Source organism: Apodemus sylvaticus, chromosome 8 (assembly GCF_947179515.1).
Source record: "Apodemus sylvaticus chromosome 8, mApoSyl1.1, whole genome shotgun sequence".
Classification (NCBI taxonomy): Eukaryota; Metazoa; Chordata; class Mammalia; order Rodentia; family Muridae; genus Apodemus; species Apodemus sylvaticus.
Genome location: NC_067479.1, coordinates 60,242,673 through 60,260,754, shown reverse-complemented (window position 1 = coordinate 60,260,754; position 18,082 = coordinate 60,242,673).

Sequence of the window (18,082 nt, the reverse complement as noted above, 5' to 3'; positions counted from 1 at the left end):
CAGGCAGCCTCTTAGGGGGTCTGCTGCCTTGGGGGGGGGGGTCCGTGCTGTACAGGCCTTAAAGCCGAGGAAGGGAGTGGGGCATGGCTTCAGCTGGAGTCCTTTGGGTGGAGCACTGAGTGGGTCCCAGACGGGAGAGGAAGCGGGGGTCAGGAGGGGGGAACTCAGGCCTCTCTGGTACTCTTTAAAGTAGGCTAGCCTGAGGAGGCTGCAGGCAGAGCACAGACTTGTTCTTTAAGATGGGAAGAGGTCAGCATCTGAGGCTGAAGCCATAGGAAAGAGGTGAGATGGGAGCTGCAGAGGCTGTGGCCGTTCTCTGAGGTGGCTCAGCCGGGAGAGACACGCGTCACGTCAGCTTGCCATGTAAGCCACCACCACCATCACCGGAATCCATGGCGGAAGGAGGGAGCAAGAGCACCCAGTGTTGCCTCTCTCTTCTCCCCCCTCCTCCTGTCTCTCTCCCTCTTTTCCTTTCTTTCTTTCTTTCTTTCTTTCTTTCTTTCTTTCTTTCTTTCTTTCTTTCTTTCTTTCTTTCTTTTTCTTTCTCTCTCTCTCTTTCTTTCTTTTTCTTTCTTTCTTTCTTCAGCCAGGGTTTCTCTGTGTAGCCACAGCCATCCTGAACTCACTCTGTAGACCAACTGGCCTAGCCCTCAGGGACCAGCCTCCCTGTGTGCTGAAATTAAAGGAGAGCACCTCCACACCTGGCTTGATCTTTTTTTTTCTCACTTCTTTTCTTTTTTATATTCATTTATTTATGTGCGATGTGTGTTATGTGTGTGTGTGCCACAATTTGCACGTGTGGAGATCTGAGGACAACGTTGGGAGGCAGTTCCCTCTTTCTATCATGTGGGTCCCAGGGACTGGTTTCAGGTTGTCAGGCCTGTCAACAAACGCCTTACCCAGTGGCCCGTCTTGCAGGGGACCCAGATTCTGAGAACCCAGGTTCTGTGAACTCAGCTTCTGATCCAAGCATGTTCATGGTGCCTCACAGCTGTGTGTAGCTACAGTGCCAGGGGATCCAAAGCTTCTGTAGGCACCAGGCTTAGGCATGGAGCATAGACAAACATTTGGACAAAATACCATTCACATGAAATAAAATAATAAACAAAATTAAGAAGGAAAAATATTTATTTAGAGATGTATTCCTCATCCTGTGATTTTTATAAAATTAGCGTGTCCATGTGTGTGTGCATGCGTGCACACACTTGAGGGCATGCACAAGTGCCAGCATGCACAGAGTATGTCTGCTGGGCTGAGGACAGCCTTCAGGAATTGACTCTCTTCCGCCATGGATTCAGTGGTAAGGCTTACATGACACATGTTTTCGCCTTCTAAGCTGTCTTGCCTGTTCTGTTTCCTGACTTCTGCTGCGGGGACATAGTTATTGCACCAACGTAAAATTAAAAAACCATAGACTCTAATATTGGAAAGCGAGGCATTATGCATGTAGCAAGTACTTATGTGATGGGAATCTTTTCTCTGAGTTGGAGTTGAAATGACAGCCTCGAATTCTTCCCTAGGATGACTGTGGCAGTCATATGCACACACAATATGTGGAAAGGATATCATTTAAAGGCTGTGCAAAATATACACATAGAAATTTCCTCAGCGATCTGACAACAGTTCTGAAATGAGCATGGGTTCCAGGATTCGAGCAGGAGTCAGTTGCTAGTGTTCCTCTAACAAATAGCAGCCAGCCACGACTAAAGGGTCCATTGAGTGTTTTCTGAAAGCAGAACAATGTAGCAATTTAGTCTCTATGACATCACTTTTTAAAAATAGCTGCTTTCAGCAACCGATATGGGTTCATAATGAAAACGTTTTTTCATCTCTTTTGGGAAGAGGGCGGGGGACATTTGGGGGCAGGAGTGACCAGGGACTAAGTGAGATAAATGTCCTAATTGTACCCAGTCTCCAAGTAAATAGAAATGTAACTGGCACGGAGCTGCAAGGTCACATGATTACTCTCTCATTAAAAATATTAAGCAAAAAAGTCTGTTCCATTGTTTGGCCTTCAGGCATTTTATCCTTTGGGGTGTTTAGGAGATTAGAAACAATGGGCAGTAACCAGACAGTCTCTAAGGCTGCTTCCAGAGGCCTTTCTGGGGATGCTGAAGGTGTGGCCAGAGTGAGGCCTGGGCCAGGCTGGGCTGTGCAGCTGGCTCAAGAGCTGGTTCCCACCCGCTCCTGCCACCCTCAGGACAGATGATCCTTGGGCTTTCAGATCACTCTAGGTTCACAGCCTACCCCCCAGCAGACCACATGCAAGTTTCAGTTTACTAACCACACAAGAACCTTATTGCCCTAGGGGTGCAGGGATAGGTTTAATAGGTGGTGTCAGGGAAGTTTCCTAGTCTAAGTGTTCCCCCCACAGGGCAATTCTCAACCCAGACCCAACACCGGGGTCTAAGTGTGCAGCTGGGAAGAGTCTTGGATGGGCTCCAAGGCTTGGAGCTAGCATCCTAAGAGTCTCTTCATGTGCAGCTGCTAGAGCACTAGCTAAGATCACAACTGGGCTGCTGCTACTTCAAAATAGAAGTCTCCCTGAAAGGCAGGACAGAGAAGTTCTCTTACCACCCCCCTCCATCCCTCCCTTCCTGCATGCCTCCATCTCTGCCTGCCTCCATCCCTCCCTGAGTCCTTTTCTCCTGCCCCCTTCCCTCCCTTCCTTCCTTAACTCCCTACCTCCCCCCATTTCTCACCCCCCCCCCCCACCCTGGCCCTAAGCAATCTATTTGTAGTGCAGGCTGTGCTCAAACTCCCATCCTCCTGCTTACATTTGTGAAGAGCGGTAGTCACAGGAAAGCACCACGGTTCCCATCCTTTCCAGAAGTTATTGGAAAGTATTGGCTGACATTGTACGAGCCACTGTGTACAGACAGGGTGGAATTTCTCCCCGACAGGAGGAACCTGAGGCCTGGCTGGTGGAAACCAATGCACCATGCGATTCCTTTTCACATATTCCATGACAGAACACTAGACAAAGCACAGCTGGACTCTAGAGAGTGGCTCATTTCGTCCAGCATGGGACTGCATCATGAGGCAAAGCTTAGAGGAGACGCCACAGTTTGTGAACCATCAGAACCACCAGGGTCTGATTCCATGTCAAGTGAAGTTCAAGTAACAGCAGCAAGCTTTCGCTGTGCATCTTCTGGACCCAGGTACCGTTCCAGAACCATCAACTCTGGCCTTCATTGAGCATCCTGGTGCCTGCCTTTAATCCTAGGCCTTGTGACTTAGTTAGATTTCCATTGCTGTGAAGAGACACCAGGACCGTAACAACTCTTATAAAGGAAACCGTTTAACTGGGGCTGGCTTACAATTCAGAAGTTAAGTCCGTCATCCCTAGAGTGGGAAACACGGTGACATGCAAGCAGATATGAGGCTGGAGACACACGCAGCTGAGAGTTCATCTCGATCTCTCAGCAGTGAGACGCACTGGCCAGACTTGAGCTTATAAGACCTCAAAGCCAGCCTCTGCTGTCACACACTTCTCCCAACAAGGCCACACCTAACAGAGCCACGCCCTATGGGCCAAGCTTTTAAACACTGGAGTCTATGAGGACCATTCCTATACAAATCATAACGGGGGTGGGGTGGGGGGAGAAGAAGGCAGATCTCTATGAGTTCAAGGCCAGCTTGGTCTACATATCAAATTCCACACCAGCCAGGGATACATAGTGAGACCTAATCTCAAAAAAACTTAAGCAAACAGAAAGGAAATGCCTGTATTAATTACGAATATACTTTCTCCTCCCTTCTTCACTCCTTCCTTTCTTTCCTTCTCTTCTTCCTTTCCTACCCTACCTCTATAATGGGGGGTCTCATTATGTAGCCCAGGCTGGTCTTGAACTCATGATCCTGCCTCCATCTCCCAAGTGCAGGGGTTACAAGCGTGTGCTAGTACATCTGGCTTATCATATTTTTTTGCATTGTTGTGCAACAACCATTTGCATTGCATTTATATCACTTTAGATACATTCTAATCCAGAGATTTCTAAAACTATAGGAAGATTGTGTGTAGGTCACAGAAAATATTATGACATTTTATAGAGAAATTTGACACCTCAGAATTTTGGTGTTTTCAAGGGTCTTGGTATCCATTCCTTGACAATTCTGAAGGTTCACAGAATGAGAACCTAGCCACTTTTTCTGACTGCCCAGGCCATTCTCATTGTATCTTATGTTAGAAACCAAGAATAACCACAGTGTCACACAAAGGAACACATCTATGTGTGCTTGCTAAAACTAATTGGGTCATTTTTTTGAAAAAGATTTATTTATTTACTTTATGTATGTGAGTACACTGTAGCATACAGATGGTTGTGAGCCATCATGTGGTTGCTGGGAATTGAACTCAGGACCTCTGCTCAGTCCTAAGATTTATTTATTGTTATGTGTAAGTACACTGTAGCTGTCTTCAGACACACCAGAAGAGGGTGTCAGATCTCATTATGGATGGTTGTAAGCCACCATGTGGTTTCTGGGATTTGAACTCGGGGCCTTTGGAAGAGCAGTCAGTGCTCTTAACCACTGAGCCATCTCTCTAGCCCCCGATTGGGTCTTAGACCACCCTGCAAGCACATGTCACCAATATGGCTTCCAGCTTTTATCCCGGATGTAAGTAGTGACTACATCTTATCCCACCAGCGAGAGCTCAGCTTCACAGTTTGATGCTACTGGCTAATCCAGCATTAAGAGGAAGAGAAGGGCTCAGGAAACATGAGTTCTTGTCAGGCTAACTACCTTTTTTAACAAAATGTTTCTCACACTTAAGATATGTGATGATTTAGTCACTTTTCCTTACTTCATTTCTCCTATTTGAATGATTGGAAAACACCAAGTTGTAGCACACACCATGTGCTACAGTATGTGACTGTCACAGTGTGTGAGCCAGTAGACAGTCTCACAATGGCTGAGACTGAGGCCAGCATCCAGATGCTAAGGTCTTGCATTTGACTCTTGGCTACACATACCAAGAGGTCTTCGCCGCTCTGTGTCTCAACCTTGCCATGCATCTTACTGTTTTCGAGACAGTGTCTTGGGTGACCCAGAATGACCTCAGACTCATTATGTTGTCAAAAATGACTTTGAACTCCTGAACCTTCCATCCCCACCTCTCAGATGCTGGGTTACGGGATGTACTACCACGTCCAGCTTCATTTGTTTATTTTGGTTTTTAGACATGGTTTCACCACATACCTCAGACTGGCCTTGAATTTACTATTTGGCCCAGGCTGGCCTCAAACTTGCAGCAATTCTTCCTCAGCCTCCTAAGTACTAGGATTATAGGCTTGTATCACTATACCCAGCTAATGCAATTTCTTATTTATTTATTTTTTATGTATGGATGGTTTGTCTGCATATATGACTGTGCACCACATGTATGTAGTGCATGGACTTGGAAGCCAGAAGAAGGTATTGGATTCCCTGGAACTGGAGTTATAAATAGTTGTAGGCTTCCACATGACTTCTGGGAATTGAACCCAGGGCCCCTAGAAGAACAGCCAGTGTTCTTAACCACTGAGGAGTCTCTCCAGCCCCAGCCAATCTCATTTATAACAGAGGTAATGGGAACCTGTGCTTTCCAGGTAGTAGCTGTCAGGATAGAAAAGATGATGCGGTGGGTGCCCAGCCTCTTTTGTACTTGAGCTATCTCAATGACCTACAAGTTCTGACACAATGTAAATGCCTTGCAAACAGTCATTCCATGTATTGTTTAGGGAATAACGAGATAAAGTCTGTACATATTTGCTAAGAGACTGTATTTTCCTATGTCTTTTCAGTCTGTGGTTGGTCCAATCTGTGGACACTGAATCTGTAGATACAGACGCCCCACAGTGTTTGCAGGGAAGTCAGATGTTCTGTGTGGAGGCTGTCACCCCAGTGCTCCGGCTTGGCCAAAGCTAATGCCTCTGAGCACAGAAGAAAATGTGCCGTGAAGAAATTTTCTGTAACCAATTCCAGTAATAATTGGATTAGATCCTTATTAGATACAGATTTCAATAAAGCAGTGATGTTAACTTCATGTGTAAGTGAACATGACTGTTCGAAGAGATCAAATGACACCACATTAAATTAGCATTGGCTATTGCCCCCTGGCAAGATATAGGTTAAACGTGAGGTTAGATTATCTTGAACTAACAAAGCCTTAAAATCATGGGTGTCACCTTGCAAATCATACTATGTAAATAGAGACTCTATGATTTGCTTTCTTAAAAATATTTATTTATTTAATCACTTTGCATCCTGATTGTAGCACCTCCCCCATTCCAGCCCCCCCCTTACATAGGCCCTCCTCTCCTTCTCCCTCCCCTTTCCCCTGAGAAGGGGGAGCTACTCCCCTCCACCATACCAACCCACCCTGGTACATCAAGTCACTGCAGGACTGGGCATACTCTTTCCCACTGAGACCAGACAAGATAACCCAGTTAGGGAAAGAGGATCCACAGGCAGGCAACAGAGTCAGGAATAACTCCTTCCGCCCACCCTGCACCCCTCCAGTTGTTGGGGGACCACATGAAGACTAAGCTGTATATCTGCTACATATGTGGGGGGCCTAGGTCCAGCCCATGCTTGATTTTTGGTTTGTAGTTCAGTCTCTGGGAGTCTTCAAGGGTTAGTTGAATCTGTTGGTCTTCCTGTGGAGTCCCTATCCCCTTTGGGTCCTTCAATCTTTTCCCCAATCTTCCGCAAGACTCCCTGAGCTGTCTAATGTTTGGCTGTGGGTGTCTGCCTCTGTTGCGGTCAGCTGCTGGGTGAAGCTCCTCAGAGGACAGCTAGGCTCCTGACTGCAAGCATAACAGAGTGTCATTACTGGTGTCACGGATTGGTTCTTGCCTATGGGATGGGTCTCAAGTTGGGCTGGTCGTTGACTAGTCATTTTTTCAGTTGTCACTATATTTTTGTCCCTGCACTGCTTGTTGGCAGGACAAATTTTGGTTGGAAGGTTTTGTGGGTGGGTTGGCTGCTTTGCTTTTATAAAAGTCAGAGCACAAACCAGTTTAAATAAAGAGCTAGATCTGAGCCTTCAGATCTTAATGTTAAATATAAAGTGTAAAACCAGGAATGATGGTTCAACAGGCTTGTCGCATGCCTACCTACTCAGGAAGCTGAGGCAAGAGGATCTCAAGCTCAAAGCCTGTTTGTGTAACTTAGAAAGATCCTATCTAAAATTAAAAAGTGTTGCTGGGCATGGTGGTGCACCCCTTTAATCCCAGCATCCAGGAGGCAGAGGCAGGAAGATCGCTACGTGTTTGAGACTGGCTTGGTCTACACGGTGAGTTCTAGGACAACTAGGACTGCTACATAGAGAAACACCATTTTGAAACAACAACAACAACAGATAGTTTTACATAAAAAGAGAGACAGAGAGTGGCTCATGGGTTCAAAGCACTGATTGTTCTTCCAGAGGACCCAGGTTGGATTCCCAGATCCTAAATCTCACAATGGGCTTGAAACATTGGTTCCAGGAGTTCCATTGCCCTCTTCTGGCCTCAAAGGCACCCTGTGCCAATGGGGCATAAATACACATACAGGAAAATACCCATAGACATGAAAATTTTGAAACAGTGTTAGGGATGCAGCTCAGTGGTAGACTTAACTTGGTTAACCCCCCACAGTGATGTAATTTATTCTAATAGATTATCATAATAAATTAATAACTGTATTAATTACTTTTGTAGTTGTTATGATCAAGCACCCGATGAAACATAGTGAAGAAGAGGTTTATTTTGGTATGCTTGTGCCCCTCGGGGTAAGAAAGAGAGAGTCAGTTTCTCTGGGCCTGGAATTACAAATCACTGTGAGCTGCTCTGTGGGGACTGGGAACTCTAACTCCAGTCCCCCAGAAGAGCAGCCAGTGCACTTAACTGCTGAGCCATCTCTCTAGCTCCACCTTTCTTCTTCTTCTTCTTCTTCTTCTTCTTCTTCTTCTTCTTCTTCTTCTTCTTCTTCTTCTTCAACTTAAAAACATCTTATTTATTTATTTATATTTTATTTTAGAGATGGGGTTACTTTGTGTAGTCCTAGTTGTCCTGGAACTCTCTTTGTAGACCAGGCTGGCCTTGAACTCAGACATCCAATTGTCTCTGCCTCCCAAGTGCTGGGATTAAAGGTGTGTGTTACTGTGACCTGGTTGGCTCCACCTGTTTTATTTTGAGTGGTGACTGTCCCTGTCCTGTCCTGCCAAAGGCTGCATGTTCACTTCTGGAGTGTGCACAGAAAGCAGGCAAAAGTGCATCTGGGCTTTAAATGACAACGAAGGCAGTATGCAGCCAGCTGGGAGTGTGGGAAGGCAGACAAGCAGGTTCAGGAGCGGCAGTCCTACCCAGAGAAACGCAGAGTGTCAGTCCGGAGAAATGCAGGCTGATGCTGGAGAGGAAACTGGCAGTGGGTTAAGCGTGCACAGGACAGTTGGGATGGAACCCAAAGACTACACACTAGGCAAGCTATGAGCTTCATCTATGGACCAGCATAGCCTCGAATTAGCATCCGTGTTTTCAAATTCTCTTTTCATCCATCCTTCCTGCCCCATCTTTTCTGCATCTCAAAAACAGTAGCACGTTGACAACGGTTTAACGTTTGGTTTCCTGGGAGAAAAAGGTCTGGTTTATAGTGTTTGCAGATTTCCCTGGTATAAATAACTCTACCGTGGGGGATGCCAAGCTCCCTAGGGATAGCACCAGAGCAGAGCGCTCACTGCAGAGCCGAGTGCTGGGAAGAGGTGCCCAACAGCACGGTCCTTGCAGATCCCCCAAGGAATGGCTAGGACAGGAGTAAAGAGCTTCCGGAGAGCTGCTATGCGTGGAAGGCAGAGTGGGTTTGCTAAAGGCTGCTGTCCTGCCTTTTACCTTTCCCCCTGGCAGCTTAAACAACAGGTACTTAGCTTCTTACAGTCCCGGAAGCGGAAGTCCAAGCTCTGGATCACAGCAGGCTTGAGATCTACGGAGGCCTCTCTCTTCCTTGGCTTGTGGGTGGCCACCCTGGCTGATTGATACAACTCAAGAGCCCTGGAGCAAGAAGGAGCTAGGAGCAAGTAGAAGAGAACAGGGTGGCAGGAGACTGCAGCTAAGCTGAGGCATCTGTTTTGATGATAAAAGACTTAGTGTCGCAGCTGGATCAAACAGGCTGAATTTAGCCTTGGGAGAGGCAGGTCACTCTCAGCTCCTCTCTAGTTCTTACCCACAATACACAGCTCAGTCTGCAGTTGGTATGTGGAATTACATGCTCTTTTGTGTAGCCTTTAACTGGGTGACTGGCTCAGAACTGGAAAGGACCCAACCCCCACCCCTCCCCACGTCAGTCACCTCCCCTGCAAGCCTCTCCGTGGAGCCATGCCAACCCGGGTGAATTTGTTCTCATTCCCTGGGTGGGAAGAGAAGCCATCTGTCTCTAAAATCTGGAGTTTCTGTTTTGTATCACCGAGGGCTTGGATTTTATCCTGGTTTTATCTTTTTCTATAGGCTATGGAAACCTATTATTTGAAAAAAAAAAAAAAGAAGTAAATTTAGGCCTATGGAGAGGGGGTTACAGAGTGATCTGCAGGAAAGAGCCAGGAGTGCTTAGAGGATCTGGGGCAGGATGGAGGACATTGGCTCTAACAGGTGTCGGACTCTCCCTATCCTGTGCTTTCCTGGCCTAGAACCTCCCAGAGGACAGTGTGGAATGCCAGTAACATGAGGTCCCCCGGAGGGACATGGACCTCTGTTATTTGACAATCTTTTCTTGGGGGAGAAGCAACATAACAGTCTACTCACCCTAGATATAGGACTGCTATAACACCAGGATAGACTAAGGACACCATCAAAGTTCAACTTACTGAGCAAATGAGGTTTATTGGGGTTATTTACACAAATATGGGTGAAAGGTTACTTAGAGGAGTAGAAATGGCTCCAAACACCTATACTGCCAAAGCCAGCATGGGTGACAGCTCCTAAGGGCTGAAACCTGGAGCACAGCCTGCAGAGAGCTCAACAGATCGGGGAGTGTCCTTTCCAGGCGACTCAGCTTTGTTTTTTCTAGGCATTTCTGTTGGCCTCTGCTCCTTTCAGGCAGCCTGGCTGGTTTCTGCTTGTCCCAGGTGGCTGGGCTTGTCTGAGTCGTCTTTCCAGCTTGGTTCATCTGACAGTAACTGCATTTCTCTCCCTGTCTCTGGCTCTGTGTTTATATACTCATAGAGAGGGAGGAGCCTAATGACTCTGGTCAGTTTCAGGGACTTCCTGAAGCTATTTTGAGTTGTTTACTTCCTGTCTTATAGGAGTGTCTCTTCGGGATAGAGTGTTTTACCTACCAGAAGAACACCCTGTGGTTTCACCTCCTTGTAAACAGCCCATCTTAAAACATTTAGCTTCTCAGCTCTTTTACATCCATCCTATGTCTTCAGACTTTTGTCTCCAAGATGGAAGGCTTTCCTGGGAGGAAATTGCTGCACAGCACACCTTGCTATTTGGGCAGAGTCAAGGGACTTTAAAGACAGGGCATCAAGTATGGTGGCAGAGCTAGGCGGCTGGGAGGGAAGAGAATATCTCCTGTACTTTTTCTGGACTTAGATTATTTGAAACCCATGCTGTCCCTCGGGGCATCCTTCAGTTAGCATGACACATAGCCCGTTTATTTTATGGGTAAGGATGCTGACCCGGGAAAAGCTGGTTTGAAAACCAAGTTTGTAGCCGGGCGGTGGTGGCGCATGCCTCTAATCCCAGCACTCTGGGAGGCAGAGGCAGGTGGATTTCTGAGTTGGAGGCCAGCCTGGTCTACAGAGTGAGTTCCAGGACAGCCAGGGCTATACAGAGAAACCCTGTCTTGAAAAATCCAAATTAAAAAAAAAAAAACAACCCAAAAAAGAAAACCAAGTTTGTTGAAAAATAACCTGCCTGGTTAAAACCTGAGGTACTGAGATGAAGGAGAAAGGGAGGCTGGGTAGTTAATGCAGGCATGCTGCAGCCTCTCACATGGCTGTCCTTCTGGAGAGGGAGCATAGCTCTTTTCTGCATTTCTCTCACCCCCACACAGAAACTGTCATCAATGTCTTCCCATCTTAAACAGAGGAAGAGTGACAAGGTGCTTTCCCGTCTCAGAGTGGAAAGAAGGAAGAAATGGCGTTTCTCCCCGTTCCTTTGTCCCATGTTCTCCTTGTCACTCCTCCCTCTCCACCGCCTCTTCCCACTCACAAGGACACAGGGCTTCCTGCTGAACTGTGAACAAATGAGCTGTTGTCTGTGAAACTGCGCCCCCCCCCAAGCCTGTGAGTGGCTCTGCCTTCAGAGTTGCTGCCTGTGAAACCAGAGCACTCCTTCTTCAGGTTTCTTCTTAAGCAGTTCCAAAGGAAGGGGACCACTCCACGTATGAGCTCTGCCCAGTGGCTAACAGGGGTCTCAGCAGGATTTGGACTTTATGTAGCTGATGAGTATAGATTGAATAAATACTCTTGCCTCAAAAGACCCAGAAGGATTGGAATACAGAGCATCAATGTCAGTTTTCACACAGAATATAAAACTTCTGACCTTTGAACCAAAACGTGGAAGAGATGATTGCTTTTGGTATAACCAATTCAAGGTCATGGCGCTTTGTGGGATTATAATGCAACTCAGCCTCCCTGTTACAGATATGAGGAGGGACTCCATAGGCCAGTGAGCATCTGAGGAAGGCAACGGGAGTCCTAGGGAGTCCTGGTGGTGATTTCGAGGGGGTGATTTTGAGGGGGTGGAAGGGGGTGTGTGTCTTTGGCTTTTGCAAGGCCACGAGGATATCATGCATAGCAAGATTTTAGCATTATATATGACCGTGTGCAACGAATACACTTATGCCAAACATGGTGTATAGTGAGGACTTGGTAATAGATCCCTTCCAGAGAGAAGGAATGGGGAGTAAAGGGGGAAAGACTAGAAAGAGGAAATGAGCCAGGGGAGTCAAAGTGGAGGTGGATTTAAATAGGTTCATACCAACCCAGGAGCCATTAAAATCTTGGCAGAAAGCAAACTTGTTATCCACTCTGTTTGATCCCATGATGCTCCAGTTCTGTTTGGCAAACATCGCTCATTTGTAACATGTTGTTAGAACAGAAAAATCTCATTCAGGTTGAGAGAAAAATATCTCCAGCCCAGATAGAGACCTAACATTTCAGTGGGACCAGGTCAATCATTTGACCAGGGGGTCACCCATCAGAAGATAGGTTCACCGTAAGCAAGCCGTGGTAAAGAGAAAGGCAGGACAGTTAGTCCACAGCCACGCAGGGATGATACGTCGGCCTGCTTTTTCTTTTATTCCTTCTGCCTCGTTTTTAGGCTTGTTTTCCATCATAACACGTTGGGTTTCCCAACATCCTGTCCTTCCTTACTCTTCCTTTGAAGCCTCTGTCCTTGTCTTGTGGGTACTGTCCAGTGTCATACCAGTGTCATACCAGCTTAAATGTCATGGCTGCCCTCCCTCTGTCCTCCTTTGCTAGCTGCTAGGGTTTATATTTTGTCTCCTTGGGAAATTTCCTTTTAAACTCTACTTTCTGTTTGAGTCCATTCTTAAATATTTTATCAATGAGATAAGAATCCCAGCAGTGGGCCTAAATCTCTCCTGTACCATCCTTCCATGGGGAGGAGTTACCTTTTGGAACCATTGGACTCTAAATATTGTTTTTTTTTAACTTAGTTTAACTTAGTTTCATCAGGGTTATTGATGAACTTGAAGTCATCTTGAATTTGATGCTATTTCGTCTTCTGAAGAGGAAGCTGGGATGCATAGAAACTCAGAAGCATGGTGAACGAAGAAAACTGACTTTCTAAGGTTGTGTTCTGACCTCCCCATGCCTTTGCAGCATGTGTTCAACCATATGCCAACCATACACACACATACACATACACACACACACACACACACACACACACAAACACACACTAAGGTATGTATTTGCATGTTTGTGTGTGTGGGTGCAGTCTCAAGCCAAACCTACTCAATCAGTGTGTGTGTGTGTGTGTGTGTGTGTATGCATGTGTGTGTGTGTGTGTGTGTTTGCAGGGGGCTATGCAAACTTTCTCTGCTGATTCTGCTGATGCATCTTAAGCAAACTCAGGTATTTAGAGTCTCTTGTTTGGTTCTTGGAAAACCAATTAGCACAGAACTCAAAGGGCCATTCACAAATTACCAAACATCACATGATAGATACATTCGTTAGAAGATTGCCTCACCCCATTATGTACATACAATTTAGGCTTGAGCGCAGAGGGGTCTGTGTGAGTTTCATCCCTCGGGAGGAAGATTTGCCAAAACGTTCTGGGCCAGAGCTGGGTTCCAGCCTAGAGCTTTGTATCACCGACATAGGGGGCTCAGTCAGGCTAGTCCAGGCCTGCTGCTGGCTGCAAACTCCTGCCTTGACAGTACGTTGCCATCTCTGCTGCTTCTCCCTGTCAGCTACTTGCTGTTTGTCCTTTTGCTTTTGCTCTCTTTATGCTTCATAAACTCACCTGTTCCAAACTGAGAGCGCACTGATTATGGATAGTTCTCCACACCGGGAACAAACTGGTGTAGTTGGTAGGCTCTAGGAGAGGCCATTTCCGTTTCAAAGGCGTGACCGTCATAAAAGCTGAAGGGGATGTGTGGGATAATAAGGTGTGATCAATGAGGTGAGAGGCCGAACCCGGTCTCTCTGGCTTCATAAACCTGAAACACACTCATCTGAAACTGAAAGTACACTTGTCATAGATCCTTCCGGGCTCTATAAGACTACAGTATCGCATATATTCTAGGCAGCCCCAAACTGTAATCAATGACTTTGAACTTCTGGGCCTCCTGCCTCTACCCTCTGGAATACAGGGATCACAGGCAACTGTTACCTTGTAGGTCTGCATGGTTGTTTTTGTCATTGAGAAGTGTGTGTGTGTGTATATGTGTGTGTGCATGGTTGTGTGTTCATGTGTGTGGACATGTATGTAAAGCCTGGAGTCTCTCACTGCACTGGAACTGGTTGAGTCCTAGAGCAGCTAACCAAGGGATCTGCAGGTCTCTGCCTTCTCACCACAGGTGTTGCCAGCATTCACCACTGTGCCTAGCTTTTATTATTTTACTTTTTGTTTTTTTCAAGACAAGGTTTCTCTGTGTAGCCCCGGTTGTCCTAGAACTCAATCTGTAGACCAGGCTGCTCTTAAACTCAGAGATCCACCTGCCTCTGCCCCCCAAGTGCTGGGGAGAAAGGTGAGTGACAACACTGCCCTGCTTTTTTTTTTAAATCATGGTAAGATATACTTGAACTAAAATGTGTCATCATGGGATGGAGAGAGACGGCTCAGCAATTAAGAGCACTTGTTGCTCTTTCAGAGGACCTGAGTTTGGTTCCCAGCATGTGGTTCATAGCTACCTGTGACTCCAGTTCCAGGGTTTTCAAGACCCTCTTGTGTCCTGAATAGTGCCTACACACATAGATAAACAGGCACATGGGTGAGTGTATAAACACACACACACACACACACACACACACACACACAAACATGCCACAGTGTCTTTAACATACATTTGCTGTCATTGAGTTCATTCACGTTATTGTACAGCTGTAATCCCACCCCACCCCCACCCAGTGTCCAGAGCTCATCCCCTTCCAGTGCCGTACTGTACTCCCCTCTCCGCTGCCATGTTCGAGAGAACACTATTCCATATCAAGCTCTATAAATTGCCTTTTCTGGGAACCTCATGGAAGTGGAGTCATACAGGAGTTATCTGTCTGTCTGTTTGCCTGCCTATATGTCTGTCTGTCTGACTGTCTATCTGTCTATGTGCCTATCTGCCTATCTATCTACTTGTGTGCCACTGTGGAGGCCGGTGGAGATAAGTTGTGGTGGTCTGTTCTCTGTCCCTCTATCATGCAAGTCCTGAAGATCAAATTTAAATTCTCAGGCCTGACAGGCAGCACCTTTACCCACGGACTTCTCTTACTGGCTTGTAGGAGCCATCTTTTTACACATTCTTAAGTCATTTGGCACAGTGTCCTCAAGGTCAAAACAAATTGCAGGAGAGATTGAGATTTCCTTCCCTTTAAACATTGACAAATAGCCAGGTGTAGTGGCTCGAGTCTTTAATCCCAGTACTTGGGAGGCAGAGGCTGGCGGATCTTATTAAGGTTGAGGGCAGCTGTTCTACATAGTAGAGTTACAAAGCGAGGCCCTGTCAAAAACCAAAATTAAACAAAACAGCAACGATAAACTCCCCACAATGGTAAAGCTGAATACTCTCCCAGGGAAGAGGACACATACCACACTTTCCTTTGTCATCTGTCATCACTGGACACTGGATTGGTCCACATTTGGCCTTTGTGGACATGGGAGTGCAAGACTCTCTAAAATGTGCTGATCCATTTCCTTATGTGTATTATCCCGATGGGATTGTGTGTGTGTGTGTGTGTGTGTGTGTGTGTGTGTGTATGCATGCGGGCATGCATGTTTTGTGGACATAAGCGCACGTGTGGATAGAGGCGTGTGCATGCATGGAGGCGTGTGGAGGCCAGAGATAACCTTTTGTGTTTGATGCAGTTTCTCTCATTAGCCTGAAATCTTGCCCCTTAGGCCAGACTAGATGCTTTCCTCACTCCTCTGAGCTTCCAGGGATCTCTCTGCTTTTACTTTCAGTCTCAACATTTCTCAGATTACAGGCACACACACCTTTTTATATGGGCTGTGGAGATCAGAATTCAGGTCTCCATGCACAGGACACAAGCCCTTTATTGACTAAATCATCTTCTCAGCCCCTACACTTAATTTTTGAAAAACTATCTTTCTGGATTTCAAGGCTTCCTGGACCTATTAATTGTACATTGATTTCTACGATAATTTGATTGCCGTTCCACACCGTGCAAGCAGGGATCCTGTTTATTTTCGCTGCCTTAGCGCCTATGTCTCAATATCTGGAGCGATGCCTAGATGGAGTAGTCACCGACCCATGCGCTGAATTAGGGAGCCAGTCAGCCTGATATGCACGCAGCATTGTGTAGACAGTCTCTGCACTTAATGAGCACAAATTAGTTGGTGACATACACAAGGCTGCAAGTAAACAAGGGAAGGATATAATTATGTGTTATAAATTGTGGGTCTGTTTTTAAGCATGAAAGGAGAGGGAGAAGGAGAGACTTCTGTGGGTGGGAACAGTCGAAGAAAGACACAGGTTGGCCTAGAGGGGAGGAAGTCTGTTTAGGCAGCGGAAGCAGTCTCTCTCTCCACCCAGCTTTATTGAGGTATAATTGGCAAATAAAACTTTCATATAGTTGAAGAGCATGAGTCTTGATTTGCAATAAACACTTTGACATGATCACAGTTAGCCCATGAGCACGCAAAATACCACACTTACTGTAATGTATGTGTGTGTGTGGGGGGGGGGAGGGTGAGGACACTTAAGAGCTAATCTATTAGTCAATTCCAAGTTCACAGGAGAGTGTTATTAGCTGTGGTCTCCTGCGCAGTGGACATTAGTCATAACTGAAATTTCATCCCTCTAAGCCAGGATCTACTCAATGGACCCTCCTGCCAGCCCTGGAATTAGCATTCTGTTCTCTCCTTCTATGCACTCGACTTATTTTTAAACTCCACCCGTATGGTAGAACATGAAATATTTGTCTTTCTGTGTCTGGGTTATTTCATGTAGTTCTCATTGTCTTCTAAATCCAACTACATAGGTGAAAATGGCAAGATTTTCTCTTCATCAAAGCTGAATAGAGGGGCTGGAGAGATTGCTCAGCGGATAAACATACTGGCAGCAGCTGGCCCTTCCCCTTCCCTGCTACAGCGCTCCTCACAGCAAGCCCTGCACCTCACCTGGGCAGCACAGTAGGGCTGGCCCAGTCCAGGAGACACTGCTGAGCAAGGGAGAGCTGGCCCTACCTACCACTGAGCTGCTGTGATGTGGCATGGGGTGGGGGTGATACCCAACTCAACACCACCCGTGGGAGTCAGGAGAGCTAGCCCTGGGGTCATGAGAGCCAGTGAGCTGTTCTTGCCCCTCTCGGACTGCAGCACGTGGGGGAGCCGGCCTTGCATCTCGCCTGGCAGCACAGTAGCATTGGCCCTGCTGGAGGGGGTACAGGCGAGCCAGCCCCTATGGTGAGAGGGGCTGTTGTGCATACAGGTGTGATATCCTCTCCATCTTGCCCCTTACCACCTGTGGTAGTTGGGAGAGCTGACTCCAAGGGCATGAGAATGGAAGAACTAGTCCTGTACACCCCACCTCCATTGGCTGTAGCAACTCCAGTAAAGTAGCTTTCTACCTTATCTGAGCAACAGTGGAGCTGGCCCTAATGGCGAAGGCATGGGCAAGCCAGCTTTGAGAGCTGGAGAGTTGGCCCGGCCCTTCACAGGCTGCAGCACTTGGGAGAATGGACCTGCCTCGACTGGGCAGCACGGTGGAGCTGGCTCTGAGGGCACAAGAGCAGGATAGCTGACCCTACTTCCTGGTGATGGCTGCATCGTGTGTCCTAGCAGGAGCAGTGCTGGGGGTGAGAATAAGGGTGAGGTGGGCTGAGCAGCTTAGCTACCACTCAGGCCCAGATCCAGGGCTCTGAGTTAGCCCACCCCCAAATCCATATCGTCTGTGAATGGTTGGGTCTGCTGATTCAAAGCTGCAGGCTCTCCATGACAAGGAGCAACAACAGGATAACTGGGAGGAGTCCCAGTGAGGATCCAATATGGATGGTGTCATAGAAGCCAGCGATCTCAAACCAGACCAAAGTCCCACTGCAAAGAACATTTGCAAGTGAAGATGTGTTGACAGAGGAGTACACTGTGGGACACACTGTGATGCTACGGCTTCCATAATGACATGTTTCTATGCTTTGTTTTGTTGTTGTTTGAGTGTGGTATTTTGGAGGCGTAAGTTACATGGATAAAGGGTAGATATGAGGGGATTGGGGTGCATGATGTGAAACTCATGAAGAATCAATAAAAAGTAAAAAAAAAAAAAAAGAGTACTGACTGCTCTTCCAAAGGACCTGGGTTCAGTTTCCAGTACCTGCAATTGTTACAACCATGTATTACTCCAGTTTTAGGTATCTGACACCCTCTTCTGGCCTCCATGGGCACCAGACACACATACACACACACACACACACACACACACA